Below are 22,324 nucleotides of genomic sequence, written 5' to 3' on the forward strand. Positions count from 1 at the left end.
TTGCTGTCATCACAGGAAAATGAAATATGTGCTGGGAGACACGCGCTGTGAGTGAGCTGCCCTGCTGGGCAGATCTGAAACATGGCATAGAGCATCTTCCTCGTGACAAAGGCTGCAGCTCTGGGTTCACACAGGGACAGCAAGAACAAAAACACGAGTGCACCAGGGTGTCCTGCGTTTCCATGCTCTGTTGGAGTCTCTGCCTCTCCTGGCTTTAACCCACTTGATACCAGAAGGACTGGGATGTGTAGAACGACCCGAAGGTGTGACTATTCCTCAACCAAACACCATCCCTCGAGTTCTCCAACGTCAATTACATTGGATCTGATTTGATCCTTCTTTAAGGCAAACGACGATTATCATTATTAACCTCTGAGTGATCCCTGCAGCATTCAGGTCCCTACACACAGCCCAGAATTAGAAGTGGTCCCTGCTGGGAGAGGCAGTCACTCCTCCATTTACAATCTTTCACTCTACAGAATGCCTTCGGGCTGTATGAAGTTTCTGTGAAGGATTTCAAACATCCTAGTACGCTTTGAACACCACGATTTTCAATAAATTCCAATCTCAGAGGACTGTATCTCCCTTGGAGCCGGTGTTAGTGTAGAAAACATTGATGAGAAAAAGATGCATTTTTGTATTGTTTACAACTTTGAGCACTTAAAATGAGCCAAGCTGATGCAGAGTAATAACTCGTTTTGGGCACAGATAACTCTGAAAACACAGAAGGACGGGCAGCAGATAGAACTCACGCAGAGGATTGGTTTTTGAAACAAGCAAGGGTGATTCTGACTTCATCAAAGTATACTAAAATTGCGTTTAAATGAACATTTTTGGGGGGTCCTGGTTATTGAAGTTCATGTTGTTCCATATGTAGTTTTCAAGAAGAAAAGATTAAGGCCTAAAAAAGTGTTGACTCATGAAGTTTAGATCCCAGGAACTGTAACTTATTATGCACCTAATCAAATGCAAATTATTGACTTTTTGTTTACCAGCCATGATGAGCAGACTACAGCAACAGTGTACTCTTTCACTTACATCAACATAGTTAGCAGTAATTTAGGCCTGCACTTTCTCCATCCTCTAAGACCAGGATGTTGTAAAAAGTCTATCGGCCTGAGAAAGCACAGTGTTGGCATTCGGAGTCTTGGTCCTCTATGGCCATGGGGCAGGCAGGCCCTTTCACTCATCTGTGTCTCCTGTTTGGAATTCCTTTGGCCCTACTGGTGGTTGCTGTAGAATTATGACGGGCAGGCAAGCCAGACTGCAAAAAGCATCTCATCACCCTACTGGGACCATGTTTCTTATTTTTTCAAAATGCCTGTCACTATAGCAGTATGAAAATAGATGGACCATGGTGTTGCCTGGAAACCGTCCCTCCTTTCAGGAACACAGGCAAAGCGCTGAAGACCAGGGAAGCAGGAACCACCCACCTATCTCAAGGCACCATGGCTATTCTGGGCAGTTCAGGGAGGATCTCAGTAAACTGACACCCCTCCAGGAGGCGCTGACCAGAGACCTTTGTAAAATCCCCAGAACAGAAAGGCTGCTGCAACAGCACAAGGTTTGTTTAGTTCCCTTAAAATAGTCTAATAAGCGGACTTATTAGTCCACTTAAAGTAGACTAATACCATCTTATAGTATTACGGAGATTCAAAATAATTATGAGTTAGACCATAATCAAAGCTGAGGCAACACCTCCCAGCTTCCCAGTTGTGGGTCTATCCCTGGACAATTTAATCTTTCTGGACCTCGGTTTCCTCCTCTGTAAATGGGCTGTTGTCAGAATTTAATGAGACAGTGCAAGTCAAGTTCTTAGTATAGTACGTGCTCAATAAATAAAAATCTCCTGCTAAGATACTACTGGTAATGCTTTAGGAAGGAAACCTCACTGAGACATAGGGCCTGGGCACTCAGCCAGGCTCCGTCACTGAACAGGCTTCCTTCACGCCACCCCAGAGTCCTCACTCTTAAGTTCATGCATTAAATTCAAGAAACCCTCAGGTTTTCTTACAAAATCAAAGTACCAAGGGTTAAACAGCCTAGTGTATTTGTAAAGGTGCTCCATAGACCGGTGTTCAGGGGAGAGGCTCCTTTATTTGTAAGGTTTACGACTGAGTAGGATATTTCTGCATTAATGATGAAGAGCCTAAGATAAAGATTTTTATGTATGTGGTTTCCATCAGGGCCTCAAAAGGATTATAGGGTGTTTCTCTTTTGCTGAAGACAACAATTCTGCTATTGCATTTTTACTAAAATCCCCTGGAAACTAGAGAACTCTCCTGAAACTGTCAAATTACGGCAGTGATCACTGTCCACACGGCGAGAGCAAAGGTAGAGAAGGGAACATTAGTCAAAGAAGACATTTGTCAGCAATTACTGGATTGGAATGATGACATTTGCCAGGGATAAGCAGGGCAGTCTCAAAGCTGTCCCTTGCACCCCACCCTCTCCCACCACCCTGTCTTTGCACACATCCTCCCCATTCCTACTTGCAGGCAGGATCTGCACTTCTGCGTCAGAATTATGCTCCAGCACCAACTCTGCTGTAACCGCTCCTTGCCTCCTTCTCATTCCCAAAAGTGGAACTTTCTGCTCCGTGATGCACAGGAATCCCATTCCCCTGCAGGGATTCTTAGGTACTGTTGCTAGTTGATCTGTCCACGTTCACTCCCACACTGTGAAGTTTTCTCCTCTGTATATCCCCTGTACCTTGCATAATTCCTGGCACGAAAAACCCCCAAAGCTTTAATTTATAGAAATTATTTTATTCAATGATATCCCTTCTCGTTCCAGAAAGGGTTTAAGATGGCTTATAAAAATAGATAAAAAGGCCGGGAGCGATGGTTCAGGCCTGTAATCCCAGCACTTTGGGAGGCTGAGGCAGGCGGATCACCTGAGGTCAGACGTTCAAGACCAGCCTGGCCAGCATGGTGAAACCCTGTCTCTACTAAAAGTACAAAAATTAGCCGGGCATGGTGATGGGTGCCTGTAATCACAGCTACTTGGGAAGTTGAAGCAGGAGAATCGCTGGAATCTGGGAGGCAGATGTTGCAGTGAGCCAAGATTGTGCCACTGCACTCCTGGGCAACAAGAGTGAGACCCTGTCTCAAAAAAAAAAAAAAAAAAAAAAAAAAAAATACAGAAAGGCATGATAATTTAGTAGTAGATGGTACATAGAGAGAAGAAAATAAAGATATGAACACAAAGTTATGTAGGAAGGAGGTGAACTTAAAATTATATTCCATCATGTCCAAAACAGGTTTTTATTAAAGACTCACAACAGTTGCTCCTTTTTATTTTTAATTTCCCAGCTTTATTGAGGTATAATTGACAAATAAAATTGCATGATTTTAAGGTGTACGATGTGAAGATTATATAGACAGAAATATATAATATATATTATATACAACATGTAAGTATATATATTTCACTGTATATAGTGAAATATATATTATATATATATGTAATATATATAGTGAAATGATTACCACAATCAGGTTAGTTAGCACATCCATCCCTCACCTAGTTACCCCATTTTTATTTTATTTTGTTTTGGTTTGTGGTGAGCACATTGAGCAAATGTCAACAGTTGCTTCTTGAACACAGCAGGTGGATAAAGCTGATTGCTTAACATGCAATTTCTTTGTGGCTATGTTTCTCCCAGGCATTCACAAGTGTTTCTAGCATATACTATAGACTCATCAGGCTGGAAGAAGCAATTTAATCATTCTCTCTTCACATCTGAACTGTGGGAGATAGATGAAGCTCTGTCCTGTTTTTAAATAGCCCTGGATAAAAGGCCACTCTCTTCCTAGACAGTGATTCCAATGTCTTACAACTCCGCCATTCTTCCTAACCTCTAAAGCAGATCTCCCCACCAGGAGACCTCCTTTCTTTTTCCTCTCTGCAAAGGGTGGCCCTCCCGATCTCTGTATGTATGGGAAATCAGTGGATATCACTAAATTTCTCCCAGCCTTTTCTCCAAGCCACTAATAACTCAAGTATCTTTCGTCTTCTTTTCCCTTTGGTGATAAACAATAGGAACTGATAGGAGGACCACAAGAATATCAGCAATAGTTTCAGTATCACTGTAATTTTCCAGTTATTGGTTGTAATCACGTGTCCCTAGTTACGGGCTATGTCAAGCATAGATTTTAGCTGACCCTTGAAAAAGTGGGTCTGATGAGTGAGCCTCTGAGAGCAATTTAAATACACTGTACAAACTGCCCTGCTTTATAGGGAGTAAATACCATCTGCTGGGTTTTTTTTTCTTCCTATTTGTAGCAGAGGACCCACCAATGTTGTGTTTATTTGTTTTACTTTCCAACTTAAACAACATCGTAATTGTTGAAATGTTTTGAATTAAGTGATATGCTCTTTGTTGTTTTTCTTTTTTTCTTAATCTTGGAACAGGCCTTATGGGTTTAATATGTTTTAAGATATTCTCATGGAGTATAGCACATTAACAAAAATAAAACCTGTAAAAAAACCCAGAATCTTAAAAGCAGAAAATCATCACTTCTAGGGATGGAACATGTTATTATGCATCGATTTTTTTTTTTTTAAGAACCTGGAGACAAAAGATTCTGCTCTGTCAGTTTCTATCTAAGTCATTAATAGCGTTTCTGTCTTGCAATATAAAGCCGTGAGTGAGTGCCATCTCAGAAATGAAAAGAAAGCAGACAAAGGCATGTCTATAATAGAGTAAATGACTCTTAAAAATTGCCTCTACACCAAGGAATCAAAAATTGTTAGTGAAATACACAGCCCTTGAAGGAAGCTTCATTAAAGTATATAAGATGAGGTTATAGAAACTGGCATTATTTAGTTGGAAGAAAGAACGTAATACTTTTTTAGTCCATGAGCAGATTTTACTTTGATCAAGAAGACGCCTGCAGCTTCTTGCTCAAAGCTATCCTGCACTCGGCTTTGTTATGACACCAGGAGGGTAATGGAACTTAAAAAAAAAAAAAAAAAAAAAAATCAAAACTTGTCTTTTTCTACAAAGGATTTGAGAAAATTTACAACCCAAGAAATATATAATAAAATAGGAAAATACAAAACAGACAGAGATCAGGAAGTAGTGATACGAAGGAAGACAAAAATAAAATAATTCTGAGCATTTGCTCTATGCAGTGAAATTTTGTATATCTCATTAAAACACTATCAAGGCCAGGCATGGTGACTTATGCCTGTAATCCCAGCACTTTGGGAGGCTGAGATGGGCAGATCACCTGAGGTCAGGAGTTCGAGACCAGCCTGGGCAACATGGCGAAACCCTGTCTCTACTAAAAATACAAAATTAGCCAGGCGTGGTGTCACATGCCTGTAATCCCAGCTACTTGGGTGGCTGAGGCAGGAGAATAACTTGAACCCAGGAGGCAGAGGTTGCAGTGAGCTGAGATCACGCCATTGAACTCCAGCCTGGGCAACAAGAGTTAAACTCCATCTCAAAAAAAAAAAAAAAAAAAAAAAAAGTTGGGCATGGTGATGGGCGCCTGTAATCGCAGCTGTTGAGGCTGAGGCAGGGAGAATTGCTTGAACCCGGGAGGCGGAGGTTGCAGTGAGCCGAGATCCTACACTGCACTCCGTGACAGAATGAGACTCTGTCCCCCCCAAAACAACAACAACAACAACAACAGTATCAAGTTTCACTATTCTCAGGTTGCTAGAAAACCCAGCTCAGAATGGTTAATAAAAATTCTGAGGTCATCCATGTGTGGCCGGAAATGGGGATTTGAGCCTGTGTATGGACGATTATAAGAGGGCACTTTTACCATTCTTAAGCATTCTCTCCAAATTATAAAACAGAAGGACAGAATTGCAGTAATTGAAATTCAGATACTTCTCTGAGCGTCTTGGCAGCCAAGAAGATAAAAGGAAAGCTTAGTTCTTATGATCAGAATACAAGGACGTTTTTCTTCCTCCAAGTTCTTAACAAAATGTTTCATCTTAGACTTTCTGTAGGAAACACAATGAAATGTGGTGAGTAAGATCTTAAGAGAGTTTTAATCACGATTATAGTGGCAGATTCCTGGTACAAGGCTTTGACAAAAGCCAAGGTCATCGCAGGAAGAGAGTTCATTAGGGACTTAGCGACTGTGCTGTGTTGCCTTCTGACCACATTCCGAAGTCTACCTGGCTTAGTCACTTCCAGGAGACGCTTATACCCTGAAGCTTCCACTCTGAACTCAGTGGCTGTTCTCAGTCCCGCAGCTTCCTCTCTGGCCTCAATGGAGATTTCCATCAGAGCCTGAATGAGATGTTCTGTCTAAAACTGCCTTACCTGTCAACTTATTTTCTGTCAGTCCCCTCTACTTAGACGGCAGGCACCAAGACAGCAGCCCGGCCTAGCAACTTCAGGTCTGCATTTCCAGCAAAAGTAGTGCCTGGTGGCCGGGCGCGGTGGCTCACGCCTGTAATCCCAGGACTTTGGGAGGCTGAGGCGGGTGGATCACGAGGTCAGGAGATCGAGACCATCCTGGCTAATACGGTGAAACCCTGTCTCTACTAAAAGTACAAAAAATTAGCCAGGCGCGGTGGCGGGCACCTGTAGTCCCAGCTACTTGGGAGGCTGAGGCAGGAGAATGGCATGAACCCGGGAGGCGGAGCTTTCAGTGAGCCGAGATTGGGCCACTGCACTCCAGCCTGGGCAACAGAAGGAGACTCCGTCTCAAAAAATAAAAATAAAAATAAAAAAAAGTAGTGCCTGGCAAGAACGCAGATGATGCTCAGTAAATACTCTGTTGAGGCTGGGTGCTGTGGCTCACACCTGTAATCCCAACACTTTGGGAGGCTGAGGCAGGCATATCACCTGAGGTCAGGAGTTCGAGACCAGCCTGGCCAACATGGTGAAACCCTGTCTCTACTAAAAATACAAAAAAAGTAGCCGTGTGTGGTGGTATGTGCCTGTAATCCCAGCTACCCCGGGAGGCTGAATCAGGAGAATTGCTTGAACCAGGGAGGCAGAGGCCGCGGTGAGCTAAGATTGCGCCACTGCACTCCAGCCTGGGTGACAGAGCAAGACTCCATATCAATAAATAAATAAATAAATAAATAAATAACTGTGTTGAATGAATGAATGCATGTGTGGGTAATGTGTGGGCTGGGGGGCACCTGGACATGGGGCTCTGCTCCTTGAGCTCAGGAACTCTTCTAAGCACTTCTTTTGCCTTAAGCACAAGGCTTGGTGCCCAGAATCGCTCGAGTTGAGTTCCTGGTTCCTGGACTGCATTGGGATGGGTCAGGTGTCCGGATACAGGACCAGCATAGAAGCACCAGGAATCCCTGAGGCAGCACAGGAGAAGTGGAGATGGCTTGGGCTGGAGGGTTCAGAGACAAGGCCAGGGCAGCTTTATCCAGAGCTCTACTCGCTGCTAGGCCCTGCTGGTCCTAACAGTCTAAAAGCAGAAACCTCCTACCCAACCCAATGGCAGGCACAAGAGATCACAAAAATCACTGCAGCCCACGCATTTCCGCTGAGTCACCACTGTTAAGGAAAACAATTTGTTAGGGTAAAAATAAGGGCTCCACCTCTCTGGGAATTGCCTTCATCACCTGTCAAAGAAGAAGAAAGTGTTGGGATGAGATTAAATACTGCCCCCGGGTCCCCCTCTCCCTCTCGCATCCTGAGATTTGAGTGCTGCTTACCCATTTGTACCTCTGCTTGGGAACTGCTGTGTATGAGGGATGTTGTGGGACAGGGGCGGGTGTAGGGGCTGTGAGGTGGTCCTGACCCGCTGTCAGGTGTAAGGGAGTAGGGTGGGAGGTGGCTGCTAAGCCACCATCTCTATCTAACTCTTCAGCTCCCAGACACCTGTTCCTGAAACCTGTGCCTAAATTTGTGTTTTCAGCCTCAAAGCCATGTGCTAAAAAAGCTTTCTTTCGTGCTGGCCATTGTGTGGAAGAATATAACAGAATTACATAAACTAAACTGTGTGGGCTTCTTTTCTTTGAAAAAGAAATAAAATCCCACTCGTTGCTGGCTGAAAGGGAACATTAGGGGGAGAAAATTTTAATAAGCAAATCAAGGCAAGCCAGATAATATCCACATAGGAAGTCATGATTTAAAATACAAGGAACTTGTTAAAATGACAGTCAGGCACATTATTTTAGGAACACATGATGCCTCATCGCACATCAAAAAAAGACCCACCAATAAGCGTGAGAGTTGGACATCCCCTCCCACTTTTGACTCTGCAGCCCTTTGATGGCAGGTGCGGGGGGTCGGGGAGTGGGGTGGTCTTGCTCCTTGTTGCTCACACGCCATTCTCACGCACACGTAAGAGAAACCAGGCTCCAGGAGGGGCGCGAACAGACCTTTCACTGCTTTGCTCAAGTCTGGAATTGCTTGGTGCAGCTCCGGGCTATTTGGGAGGTTTCTGTTTGGAGGTGTTCAGCAGCGAAGTTGCTGAAATCTGGGCGGTTTGTATGGGCAGAGGAATGGGCAGGCGGCTGTGGGCATGGGAGAGGGAGGAAGGTGGCAGGCAGGAGGGCCTCATCGGGTTAGCTGGGGCAAATTCCTGTTCATAATATTTAGCACTTCCTCTGGTTTACACAGAAAGGAAAGGTGAGAAGTGGTATTCCCGGGTGTGTGTGTGTGTGTGTGTGTGTGTGTGTGTGTGTGTGTGTAAGACACAGAGACAGAATGAATGGGAACTTACAGATGTGGGAAAGAGACCCACTTTCCCCTTCTCAATGTTAGGAAATACCGTTTCTTCCTCAGGAAAGCACTAGCCTGATTGAAAGAGGAAACGTTTCCTCTTTACCTACTGACACTGCAGAAGAAAAGGATATGTGTTCACCTCCCAGAACCATAGTGTGGCTCCAGGGGCCCAAGGTGCCCGACTCCAGGGGCCCTGTGGACCATACAGGAGAGACAGGGAGGTGGAGCTGCTGTGAGCCGGCCACATCATCCTCCCGGGGCGGCCCTGTGCCGGCATTTGTGAGGAGCCCCCATGATGACTTCAGCCTCACTCCACCCTAAGCCCAGCAGGGGGTGTGCTGTGCTGAGTGGGGTGACTGTGTCTCTTCCCATAACCAGGGCACCACCACCTGCTTGGCTGAAGTCTAGTCTCCAAAAGCCAACCCACAATACCGTGAATCACACAGGATCCCACAATGACACTCATGGGAGGGTTCTGAGCCAACCCCTCCTCTTATTCACTGGGAAGCTGAAGCCTGAGAAGGGCTGCCCTGACCATGCAGCAGGGGAGCAGCAGGGCCCCAAGTGGACCTTGAGACTCCCCGAGGCCTGTTAGCTGCCTCGTCCATTGCCTGAGCTGCCTGGCTCGGGAGGGAGCCTCAGGCTTGATGAGAGCGTAAGCCAGTGTGTGTTTTCCTCCTCCATTCATAGTCGTGTCCTCATTTGCCTGTTATGAGGTGATGGGACCAGACAGGGAGTACAGCTCTAAGAAATACACTTAGGAGGGTTTCAGATGCAGCACTGAGTTTGTATCCTCATTGAAATTAATGCTCGAAAGCATGTTATCATTTGTTGTGGAGGCTCAAGGTGCTGTAAAGATGCTCTTGTTTAAATTCTTATATCCCCTGGGTGGTTGGACCCAGCATAGTTGGGTTTATTTTTAAGTAAATCCTATCTTTGGTCTTCTTCCCTCCTTTTTTTTTTTGTTTTTTTTTTTTTGACAGAGTTTCCGCTCTTGTTGCCTAGGCTGAAGGCAATGGTGCGATCTCAGCTCACTGTAACCTCTGCCTCCCAGGTTCAAGAGATTCTCCTGCCTCAGTCTCCCAAGTAGCTGGGATTACAGGCGCGTGTCACCATGCCTGGCTAATTTTTTTGTATTTTTAGTAGAGATGAGGTTTCACCGTGTTGGCCAGGCTGGTCTTGAACTCCTGACCTCAAGTGATCCAACCGCCTTGGCCTCCCAAAGAGCTGGGATTACAGGTGTGAGCCACCGCACCTGACCTCTTCTTTCTTTCTTTAGCCCAGTCAATCAGGAAATGTAGATGGAGTCTTTAGTGTGTACTAGGCCTTGTGCTAAGTGCTGAGTACAGATACACAGAGGACTTAAACAGTGCTCATAGCCTTGGAGAGTTTGGTACAGGAGGCAGACATTTAAGCAGTCAACTGTGACACAATGGTGAGGGCAATGATGGGGTGGTGGGCACGGTCCCGCCTAGGAGGGACAGAGATGCTGGGACTACTTTCCCAGATGGGAGGACATGGAAGCTGGACCTGGAAGGAAGGGGCAAGAGCTGAAGCAAATCCAATCTAAGCAGAAGGAACTTCTCGTGTATAAGCATGTCTTTACTAAAAGCATGCCAAGCTTCCAGATTCAGCAGAGCTCCTCTTAGCTGCCTGCCAGACAGTGTTGAGGGCAGCTGGAAGTATGCGAAAGGGGTCTCCCATGGCACACCAAGAAATAAGACCTCCTCCATTGGAGAGGGGGGGCCATGGAGGTTTTGTTCACCTTAGAAACTTCACGCTGCAGCAATGAGGGGGACAGCAAGGCGGACAGAGCTGCTGTGTCTTGGGGAGCCCAAGTACAGCTCTCCTGAATGCCAAGGTCTACATGCAGGGAGAAGCTTTACTGATCAAGTGGACCCTCAAGTCTAAACAAGGGACACCTTGGCAGAAGTTACTGCCGAACTAGCAGGGGTGGCTCCTGGGCAGGTGCAGGGACAGTGTGCAGCTCTCACCTCAGTGTGGGAGGTCATCGTACCTGCTTTTCCAGATCACCCATCAGGCCAGAGGAAGGCCCCATCTTGGACTGCAGCTCTGATAAGTGTGCCAGTCATTGGGGTTATGAACCATAATGCCCATCATCAGTACCCAGTGGGGTTGAATCAGCAGCAGCAGCACTTTCCTATTGTGATCAAAGTGCCCCGGATGAACACGGCCATGTCTGATATAAATTCAGTGTTGAGGTCTCAGAGCATTTAGGAGAGCAACTTAGAGCAGTGATGAAGAGTAAAGCAGGCATGGCCATTAGCAATACAAAGGCATCTCTCTCTCCTACATTTCATACCTATACTGGCAATATAAAGGCATCTCTCGCTCCTTCCACGTTTCATACCTATTCCTCTTCCACCCTTGAAGGGAGACAAAGCCAGTTCGTATCTCAGATGGGGCCACAGGCAGCACGTTCCTTCCCAGGTTCCTTCCCGGTTATCACTCTGCCCACTCTTGTGCTCTTTCTAGCTCTGTCACTCAGTTCCAATTCTGACTGCCACACACCTTAGCCACACCAGGCTGCACCATCTCAGCACCAGGCTGAGAAAGGAGGACTGGCAGAGGTGGTTTACATCAAGAGATTCTTATTGGAAGAGGAAGGAAATAAGGAAGAACTGGCAATATGTGTATAGAATAGGCCTATCTGTAGTGATTTAGGATAGAATGGGGGAATTGAAAGGATAAGGAGATTTAAGGATAATTAACCCACCGAGCTCCATCAAGCTCTTAACATTGATGGAAGAAATAAATCACAAAGGAGCAAAGACAAAGCCTTGCTTTTCAAGTGAGCCACAGCAGAATGGACACTTGTCTAACAGAGTAAGAGCTCCATGGGGAAAAGTCCAACAGCATCAAGATATCCCTGTGATCAAAACCAGCAAATCAGGTGACCTAGATGAGTGTCATATTGCTTTATTAGCAATTATTCAGGGGAATGGTAAAAGAAAGGAACAACTCCATTTTGAAAACAAAACAAAAAAATGGGATATGATATTCAGCTCTGACAGCAATGGAGGAATGATCACTAAGACTCTGTGATGTGGGCTGGGAGTGTGGAGGAATTGCCTCAGTCCAAAGTTTCGCTGGGTTCTAGAAGAACGTTAAAAGAAAGGGGACACTTAGCTACTATGATCTCTTTTTTTTTTTTTTTTTTTTTTTTTTTTTGAGACGGAGTCTTGTTCTGTCGCCCAGGCAGGAGTGCCATGGCCGGATCTCAGCTCACTGCAAGCTCCGCCTCCCGAGTTTACGCCATTCTCCTGCCTCAGCCTCCCGAGTAGCTGGGACCACAGGCGCCCGCCATCACGCCCGGCTAGTTTTTTTTTTTTTTTTTTTTGTATTTTTTAGTAGAGACGGGGTTTCACCGTGTTAGCCAGGATGGTCTCGATCTCCTGACCTCGTGATCCGCCCGTCTCGGCCTCCCAAAGTGCTGGGATTACAGGCTTGAGCCACCACACCCGGCCGCTACTATGATCTCTTAAACGTCTCAGGTGACACTTACTGCTGAAATTCTTTAACATATTTAACAGAAAGTCTCTTCTGACATTTTCCACACAACTAACCTTTCTGATTTTTTAGAGCTAAAAGGAAGGGACAACAATTGAGGCAGCTTGGAAACTTTTTTTTTTTTTAAGTCTCTTTCTCTGTTATGCTGAAGGACTAAACTTGGAACCTTTGAACTCATGGACAGAAGCTACAGTCTGCTGTGGGATTTTGGACAGTATTTTCAATTTTACAGATGAGGGAAAAGGCATGGTTTTCATGCAGTCCATCTCTTTTGCTTGGATGCCTGTGACCATCTCCTGAACTTGTCTCTGATATGTCAAAGATGCACCAAAGATACACCAAAGATACCGGAAGGTACCAGCCCCACTGCCTCTCCCACCGATTCTGGCCTCGTGGAATCTTTGCTCAACAGTGTGATATAGGTTCACATTAAATTCCATGAGCTAAACAGTTTAATTGTTGCTACCTCCTTGACTCTCTGCAGCAATTATCAGATGGCAAACCAATGATTATCATCTCACTAAGACATTTTTCACTTGTAAGCTGATGCTTAGACATCTCTGGCCTCAAGGATACAGTAATGTATTCAAGGGCACTCACTGCCATTTCCACTAGTAACAAGACAAGTCGTCTATGTCCAGACTAATAGAAACTCAGAAGTCTCAATGATCTGGATATTTTAGAATTTCCTTTTTATTTGAGGCTTGAATAAATTATTCAGATAACATCTCTAATTTTCCATTTTACCTTGTATGCGGAAAACAGCAGAGATTAACGTGTGGTCTCGCTCCAGAGAATAAGAGTTGTGAAAGGAGCCTTGAGATGCAGGGGTGGCAGACAGAGCCTGCACCTCATGCACAGTGGTGGCGACGGAGACCAGCTCATTGCAGTGAGGCCCCTGGCTTGCCATTCACACGGCTCTGCTCAGGCTTTCTACAAAGCTCCAAGAGATGAAGTATTAAAAGGAAAGTGAGAAAATCAAAGTAATTTGGATTTTTCCAAGAGGAAACATCAGTTGTGAGGAAGCCAGAGCCACAGGTACATGCTAATGAGTCTTAATGCCCACATACTGCAAGACTTGGGCTTTGCTCTTTGCAAAGGACAGGTCTCATTGCCATCAGTCATCAGAGATAAAGTCATCATGTCAGTGCTTCAATTATGATCCCCAGTCGGAGACTGGCATATGACTACTACTTTATCAATACTACTTGGAGGCAGTTAGAAGCACATGTCAGGGGGACTATAAACTGCTAAGGGTGCATTTCCCAGCAGGGCTTCATTTATTTATTCAGTCAACAAATGTACATGCCAAACCCTGGAAAATGAACTGAAATAGAAATGATGGCATCTGCCCTGGAGAGTCAGGACTTATTCGTGTGAAAATTTAATAACTCCAAATATTCTGTGGAGTTTTCCATACCTAATTGCCAAAATGAGGTTATTAGAAGAAAGCACCATTGCCCAGAGAGAGTGGGGTGAATATTCTGGACAAGGAGAGAATGGTGCACTCTATTCCAACTAGAATATAAAGGTATCAGGGCACATACTCTAAGTCCTATCCAATCTAAATTTTTTTTTCCTATTTTTCCCCAGAGACAGGGTCTCACTCTGTCACCCTGGCTGGAGTTCAGTGGTGCCACTAAAGCTCACTGCAACCTCAAATTCCTGGCTCAAGCTATCCTTCTGCCTCAGCCTTTTGAGTAGTTGGGACCACAGTCATGTACTACCGTGCCTGGTTAATTAATAAAAATGTTTTTGTAGAGACAGGTCTCTCTATTTTGCCCAGATTGGTCTTCAACTCCTGGCCTCCAATAATCCTCCTGCTTTGGCCACCCAAAGTTCTGGGAGTAGAGGCATGAGCCATGATACCTGACCCAATTTAGGTTTTTTTTTTAGAAAAATCACTATGTTGTTTTCTAGTGACTCCACTGTATATGTGTTTAAATTGCCATCTTATAAACACACTGGAGAAGAATCCTTACAGCCAAACCCAATGCAGCTGTATTTCTCAGTCTTAGAGTGTCCATCAAAATCTGGGCAGTAATTTTCATCTCAATTACAGGAATAGAGGAGGCCTGATGGATCCTTGCTGTGACTGGTGCCTGGACATCCCTGCAAACCACCAAGGAGAATGGCTCCTTCTGAGTGTGCCTGAACCACTCCTCTCCTTGGCTACCACTCTGAGTACTATCCCTAGAGAATACTGGCTTTCTCCACAGAAGACATGTTCCACATAGTCTCTGCTTTGCAGCATGCAAAAACAATCTGAAAGATGATAAAAAGCAATTTTCATAATTAATAAATTTCCACCTGCTGATTAGGAAGTGTTAGAAATAAATAAACAAACAAGAGTAATTGTGGCATTTTGGCAAGGGTTCCAACTTAAGCACTGAAATGTGCCCTTGCTCTGATTGTATCTAATTCAGTTCAATTGAACAAACATCCATTGAGTATCTATTGTTTGTAAAGCTCTGGGCTAGCTGTTGTTCAGCATATGATCTCTGTTCTCAGGTCAAAACAACTGAGGCAGAAAAAGCTGAATGCATGAGATGAAAACAAAATTACAAATAAAACAGCCTTCCTCCCGGAGATTCTAATTCAATAGGCTGGGTGGGGCCCATGCAGCTATATTTTACCAAGCATCAGCTCAGCCTGGTTCTGACCAGCAGGCAAGCACTCAGAAGGAGGCCATCACTGTCTCTAATTGGCGGTTGTCACAAAAAGCTGCAAAAAGGAGGTACAGTCACCTTGAGATATTTCAACAACAACTGCATGTTAAGTGCCTTGAAGGCACAGGTCAGACTTGGGCAAGTGGAGGACAGAGAAGGGGGATGTTTCCAGCAAGGAGCAGAGCTGCAGAGGCCGCAAAGTGCACCCTGAACGGCTGGCCCTCTTGAGAGATGTCAAGAAGAACGTTGGAACAGTTCATTTCTAAATGAACTCATCAGCCTTATTTTTTTCCATTAGTTCACATTTGGCCTTATTTCTCAATCCAGAATGATGCAAAGGAACCATAAACCTGAACTGAGACAAACAAAAGTGACATGGATAAATTTTCGTTGGACATCAGAGCACCAGGGATGAGAGAGGAAAGAGGAGGGCTCATGTTTCAACTTGAGGCTTCCGCCGCCGCGTCCACAGCTGCGCTGGCAAGTTCAGAGTTGAACATGAGTGCGTGTTTGTCATGAACCAGGGGCCTCAGTGTCACCACTAGGAGGACACACCATAGCCCTTCCTGGGCATCAAGAAAGGCTGAGCCACACTCTGCAAATTCCAAAGGCCTGAGAGAAGTCCAGAGTCCGGACTTTTGAGGAAAACCAGTCCATGCTAAAAATTTGAAAAAATACAGAAAATTGGCCGGGCGCGGTGGCTCACGCCTGTAATCCCAGCACTTTGGGAGGCCGAGGCGGGCGGATCACAAGGTCAGGAGATCGAGACCACGGTGAAACACCATCTCTACTAAAAAATACAAAAAAAAATTAGCCGGGCGCTGTGGCGGGCGCCTGTAGTCCCAGCTACTCAGGAGGCTGAGGCAGGAGAATGGCGTGAACCCGGAAGGCGGAGCTTGCAGTGAGCCAAGATGGCGCCACTGCACTCCAGCCTGGGAGACAGAGCGAGACTCCTTCTCAACAAAAAAAAAAAAAAAAGAAAAAAAAAAGTACAGAAAATTAAGAAAAAACAGCAAGCCCCCATAACTACGTAACATAGAGACTACCAGAATAATTATGCAGAAATATTTCCTTCATTTTGCCTTCATGTGTTTTGCAAGATAGTTGGGACCACATATTTTTGTATTCTGCTTTTTTAAATCCTTAACTATTAGAGTAGAAGAATTCCTCTTATGTGATTAAAATATATCACAAAATTATTTCAATAACCATAACATTTTAACACATGGATATTTATAATAATAATTAGCAAGGTAATTCTATTTTTGTAAATTTAGGTTGCTCTAATTTTTCTCCATTATAAGTAATGCTAATTAAGCAGGCATGACCATGGGTCAATGAAAAATATCTAAGTCAAAAGCAGCAATTTGTCTATAGATCTGAGTTTTTAAAAAATGATTAAAAACAATATGTCAATGTCATAGATGCCATTACTTTTGGAAAACAGTCTATTGCATCTTTCTCTGTTTATCTGGTATGAGTATAAATGGGCTTACAATGAACAGGCTCCCTTACCAAAGTGATATAGGAATTACTGCTTAGAGCTATGAGACTGAGAGATAGTGGGATATAAACAAAGGTCTCTTTGAAGGTCTTTAAAGGAGCTGGAAAATACGGAGGTCATGTGGATGTTCCACCGCCGCCACCAGCCCTCCTCCACCACTCCTCCCCTCCCCCTTGGGCCTCCTGCCTCCCTGCCCTCTGGTCTTGTCTTCATTCTAGGGGAAGGCTCCCTCCACGAGCAGGCTAATCCAGGGCCCAGGGAGCGGGACCTTCTTCGTCTTCAATATTGGTGTCCACATCGAGGATGGCATGACAGTGGAACATCCCTGAACATAAAGATGGGGAGAGTGAAAGGAAAATCATCTCAGGACTTTAAAATCACTAAAGTCACAGGGAAAATTCATGCTGGGAATTGTCTTGGGCCAACCTGCCTCCTATTCTATTCCTAAATAAGATAGCTACAAAGATAAAAAAGCCATATACCTCCCTCACAATTACAAAAACGCTATATACCTCCCTCACAATTATAAAAATGATATATACCTCCCTCCCTCTCTCACAAAAGGAAATGCCTTGTGGACAAAAAACAGGCAGAACTCAAAGTCATCCCTCTGCTCACACGAGACAATGCATATCTGATGTTTTTTTTTTTTTGCCCTATTGTTTCACTAAGCCAGACTAAGGCATAAGTGACTATTCCTGTAAATTGTGTATTCAGTGAAAAGTTAATCAGAAACTCAAAAGAATGTAACTGTTTTTTTCTTATCTGCCTATGACCTGGAAGCCCCCTCCCCACTTGGAGTTGTCCTGCTTTCCGGACTGAATCAATGTACATCTTACATATTGTACAATGTACATTTTACATATATAGATTGAAGTCTCATGTCTCCCTAAAATGTATAAAACCAAGCTGTTCCCTGACCACCTGGGCTCATGTTGTCAGGACCTCCTGAGGCTGCGTCATGGGTGCATCCTTAACCTTGGCAAAATAAACTTTCTAAATTGATTGAGACCCATCTCAGATACTTTTTGGTTTATGGGGACAAAAGCCTTTGAAGTCAGACTGACCTGGGCTTAAACTCTCTTCTACCTGCTGCGCAATCCTGACCAATGACTAAGTTCTCCCAGTGTCAGCAGGTTCCATCAAGTAAGGCCTGACCCCTTCAGGAAATGTTGCTATAGCCACAAAACTGGAAGCTGGGACTACGATGGGGACCGCGGAGTCAAATATTAGCCAGGTGAATAATCTGCTTTTTTCTGACTGCATCCAGTGAGACTGGGGGGAGCTAGTTTTACAGCAACAGTGGCAGCTGATTCCCCAGGACTTCTGGAAGGCTCCTGGGAGGCTGAGTCACTTCGCCTCTCTCTGCGAAGAAAGCGCTATCTTACAAACACCCTCCCTCTCTCATCCTCCCCCCTCCCCCCACGGGAGCAGCTGGTTGCAGGACTATTGCCATTGTCTGGGAGATCTTCCCTGTTGTGGTCACCTGTGTGGATGTACATGTTGCTCTTAAAGCCAGTTAGTGGACATGCCAAAGGCACCAGAGGTCCTAGGAGATGTAGCACCATTTTTCCTTTTGGGAGCGAGCAGCTCAAAGTGCTTGGAAAACAGTGAATTTCACTGAGAGGTTTCCACTGCAATGCACATGAGACTGCCCCTGTAGCAGCAGTCCCCAAACTTTTTGGCACGAGGGATCGATTTCATGGAAGACAATTTTTCCAAGGACAGCGTGTGGTGAAGGGGGTGTTTTCAGGATGAAGCTGTTCCACCCCAGATCATCAGGCATTATTTATGTTCTCAAAAGGATCATGCAACCTAGATCCCTCAGATGTGCAGTTCACAATAGGGTTCATGCTGAAACCTAGTATGAAAATCTAATGTCGCCGCTTATGTGATGGGAGGTGGTGCTCACGTGGTAATGCTTGCTTGCTGCCACTCACCTCCTGCTGTGTGACCCAGTTTTTAACAGGCCATGGGCTGGTACCAGTCTGTGCCCTAGGGGTTGAGGACCCCTGCCCTAAGGGTTTAAAGGTTATATAATGCACTAAAATTAAAGTTTCTAATTAAAAAAAGAAAATCCTACCACCACACTAGAGGCTGTCTTCAGATCTGGAGCACTGAAGCTACAAGTAATGGCGTGTTATTTGATTCACGTATCTGAGGCAGCAGAATAGGGTCTGGAGCCAGGGAACCTAAGGTTGTTTCATGCCGACTTCCTAGAACTAAATTGAAAGGAAAACCCTAACTTTCCGGGCTTAAGTCATGAAAGGACCAGAGGCTATTCCCTTTGACCTTTTCTGTACTGCAGATGGGAAACTGGCTGTTCGCAGCCAGTCAGACTGATTGTAGGCTACCACTTCAGATACAGGAGGTGAGCATGAAGTGGCCAACGGGAAACCTCTAGGGGGTATCTGAACCCAAGAAGATTCTGTATTCGGGCCCTTGAACCGCTGCTCAGGTCCGTTCCCACACTATAGAGTGTTCTTTTGTTCTTTTCTTTTTCCTTTCCTTTCCTCCTCTCCTCTCCTCTCCTCTTTCTTTCTTTTCTCCTCTCTCTTCTCTTCTCTTTTTTCTTTTTCTTTTTCTTTTTTTTTTGAGACATAGTCTCACTCTGTCGCCCAGGCTGGAGTGCAGAGGCACAATCTCGGCTCACTGCAACCTCCACCTCCTGGGTTCAGGTGATTCTCCTGCCTCAGCCTCCTGAGTAGCTGGGACCACAGGCGCCCGCCACCACGCCCGGCTAATTGTATTTTTAGTAGACACAGGGTTTTTTCACCGTGTTAGCCAGGATGGTCTCAATCTCCTGAACTCGTGATCCACCCGCCTCGGCCTCCCAAAGTGCTGGGATTACAGGCGTGATGTATTTTCATTTTCAATAAATTCCAGCTTTTGTTCTTTTGTTGCTTCATTCTTTCTTTGCTTTTCTGGGCATTTTGTCCAGTTCTTTGTTCAAAATGCCAAGAACCTGGACAATTTGCAGTCACAACCCTCTACTGGTGACATATCCAGATTTTGCCTTTTACTATCATAGGAGCTGAGCTGAAGACAAAGCCCTCACACCCTGCTGGGAAAGTGTGCCTCACACGCATAACTTCAGAGAAGAGGTCCGGGTGCCAAGTGCTGGATGGAAGACGTGTATCACCAAAGGCCACCTTCCTAGCTCTGTTCCCAGCCTTCCTCTCCTCATGCCTTGCCACTTACTGCTCAGCTGTCCCCTGAGCTCCCTCTCAGGCTCTGGGCCACACTTGTGCTTAGTCCTTGGTGGGGAATTTCAGGTGACACAGCAAAAAATACAACTGGCTTCTATTCTACTCTGACTTTGTGACCCAAGGTATTAGTTGGGCTTCAGTTGTTCTTATAACTACACGTTTGTCCTGATGCCTTGTTATCAAGGCTGATTCCCAGGGGCCTTGTGATACAGAGAAGAGAGCATGTGCTTTAGGTCTGGACAGACCTTTGCACAAGTGCTGGCCTTAAAACTTACTAGCAATGTGCTCTTATGCAAGCTAGTTGGCCTCTCTGAGCCTCCGTTTCATCAGGTGAATAACCATCCTGGCTGGTTGTGATGGGGCTTAGGACACATTATCCTAAGATATGATTGTAGGAGACCAGAATACGCCACCCCAAAATATGCCTTTTTGGCATAAGGATTATTTTGAGCTGTTTATTTTGAGAAACTGCAGATGCAGAGAAGCTCTGAAACTGTTACCCTTTTGTAAGAGAAATTTACATCTATAAAGGAAATCTCCATTTGTAAGGGTTTCTCTCTCTCAGCCCCAGGAAGAGAAGGGTGACCCTGAATCACTAGAGACTGAATTAATGGAGAAGACAGGGACTTAAAACTGCATAAAAAGCCTTACCTTTGTTTAAAGTGCTTTTCCTGGCCACCTCTTCTTAACTGGGCCTTTCCCTAGACCCTTCTCTCTTTGTATTAGAGAACGATGGTATTTAAGCCTGACTTCTAAGATAATACTTTGAAATCTACTAGAGATTTACCCATTTCTCTGAGTTTTCCCCCATGTACAGATGAGATATACATTATTAAACTTCTGCTTGTTTTTCTCTTGCTAATGTTAATCTGTCTTTTGTTAGAGGGAGTCCCAGCTAAGAATTCATAAAGAATTGTGGAGAGTAAAAAGTTTCCTCTTCAAAGTTTCCTTTGTCATTGAAGAATAAATCGTGTTAGAAATAATCGTTTCTTTTAAAGACTAACTTCCTTCAAGCTTCCTTGCTTTGTGCTAATAATTCTTTGTTAAGCCCTATCCTATGTAGCTGTTAAATATAAAGGAATAAGTGCATTCTATGTCTTTGTACTTTAACCAAGATAGTTGTGCTGGACATGCTCACAGGCATGTTCCAGCTTGCCACCTATGCCCCTTCTCTACTTGGCATAAGCAACTTCCTCTTTTCCTTTGTTCTCCCTTGCCTTTACCTATTTTTAAAAAGTTTTAAACTGTTAGCCAATCAAATTCAGTTTAGATTGTGAAGTCTAGCTCCAGCCAATGGATGCAAGACACAGCAGTAAGGACAACCCAAATGCGTAAAGGATAAATATGTCTGCTTTTCCTTTGTTCAGTGTACTCTCGTAGCAAGAATGCTAGCAAGTGTACTCTTTCTGCAGAAAGTAAAAATTGCCTTGCTGAGAGAATTAAATTTACATTAGAGTGCTATTTCTTTGCAGCACCATGGAACAAGCATTTGAAAGGACACAAAGATAGATGTGTACCTGCCCCCCACCCGCTACACCCTTGTTCTGCTCTCTAATCTTTGCACATACCAGAGATTTCGTAAGTTCTGTGAGTACCTAGTTTTCTGCACGTACCAGAGATTTTGTTTTGCACATACCAGAGATTTTGTAAGTTCTGAGGCAAGGTCACAAGACGTGTTTAAGTAAGATAAACTCTTGCTGCCATAAACCTGCTCTGCCGCCTCAAAGTTTGAACCAAAATATCAGAAATGGCGGGAACCAATCATAGTTAGCCAAATCGCCTTGTTCAAACACTAGCCAATCATATATCTGATTTGTATAATAACTCTATGCCCACTTTTCTTAGACTATATAACACTGCTCGGAGCTCAGTGGGGGAGCTCTCCTGCCCGTCTCGTTTCACGAGCGAGGGAGAGTTCCAGGTTCAAACCTGTAATAAAGATCCTTGCTGCTTAGCTTTGACTCTGGACTCTGGTGGTCTTCTTCGGGGAATAAACGGTCTGGGCATAACAAATGGGGGTTCGTCCAGGATTTCCCCCAAGCCCACCAGACCCCCAAGTCAATGGATCTTAATCTGTAGGTAAGCCGGCTTTGTCACTGTCTCTGTCTTTGTCTCTGTCTGTCTCCCTGAAATTTCGCGAAATCCGTAATCTGTAATCTGTATTGGTCTGTTTTATAAGTGGCATGGTCTTGGCGGACACGCTAAAAGACAGCCACTCGGGACTGGTGGGAGACGTCCCCCAGTGTCCATCTGGGGGCCTCCATCCTTGGTTGCCCCGTCTGACTCAGGTCGGAAGTCCGACACGTGCTCGCGAAGGCTCATCGTTTCTCACCGTCTGTCCGTTATTGTTAAGTGTTAAGTGTAAGTCCAAAACGAAACATAAAACCTTTTCTTCCCCTTCCAGGACCGGACCTGTCGGATACTCCCCTCTGCTTCACACTCATTTTCGTCCCTCTTTCTCTTTGTAGGAGCAGTCCAAAGATGGGCAACAACCAGAGCACGCCGCTCTCACTCCTTGTTACCAATTTTAAGGATGTGAAGGCTTGGGGGCGTAACTTAAGCGTAGAACTAAAGAAGGGAAAGCTAGTTACTTTCTGCCGTTCAGAGTGGCCCTCTTTCGGCGTAGGGTGGCCCTCCGAAGGAACTTTCTGTCTCTCTATTATTACTAAGGTAAAAACTAAGATTTTCCTGCAAGGGCAGTCAGGACATCCTAATCAAATTCCTTATATTCTAGTGTGGCAAA

The 22,324-nt window shown here is 44.8% G+C and overlaps 1 protein-coding gene across 18 annotated transcripts in view; it reads right to left on the reverse strand.

Moving 5' to 3' along the window:
- HECW1 (HECT, C2 and WW domain containing E3 ubiquitin protein ligase 1) overlaps positions 1-22,324 on the reverse strand; it is a 464,113-nt gene that overhangs the window by 255,916 nt on the left and 185,873 nt on the right. The window lies entirely within an intron of this gene.

This window comes from Macaca fascicularis, chromosome 3 (assembly GCF_037993035.2).
Source record: "Macaca fascicularis isolate 582-1 chromosome 3, T2T-MFA8v1.1".
NCBI classification, from domain to species: domain Eukaryota; kingdom Metazoa; phylum Chordata; class Mammalia; order Primates; family Cercopithecidae; genus Macaca; species Macaca fascicularis.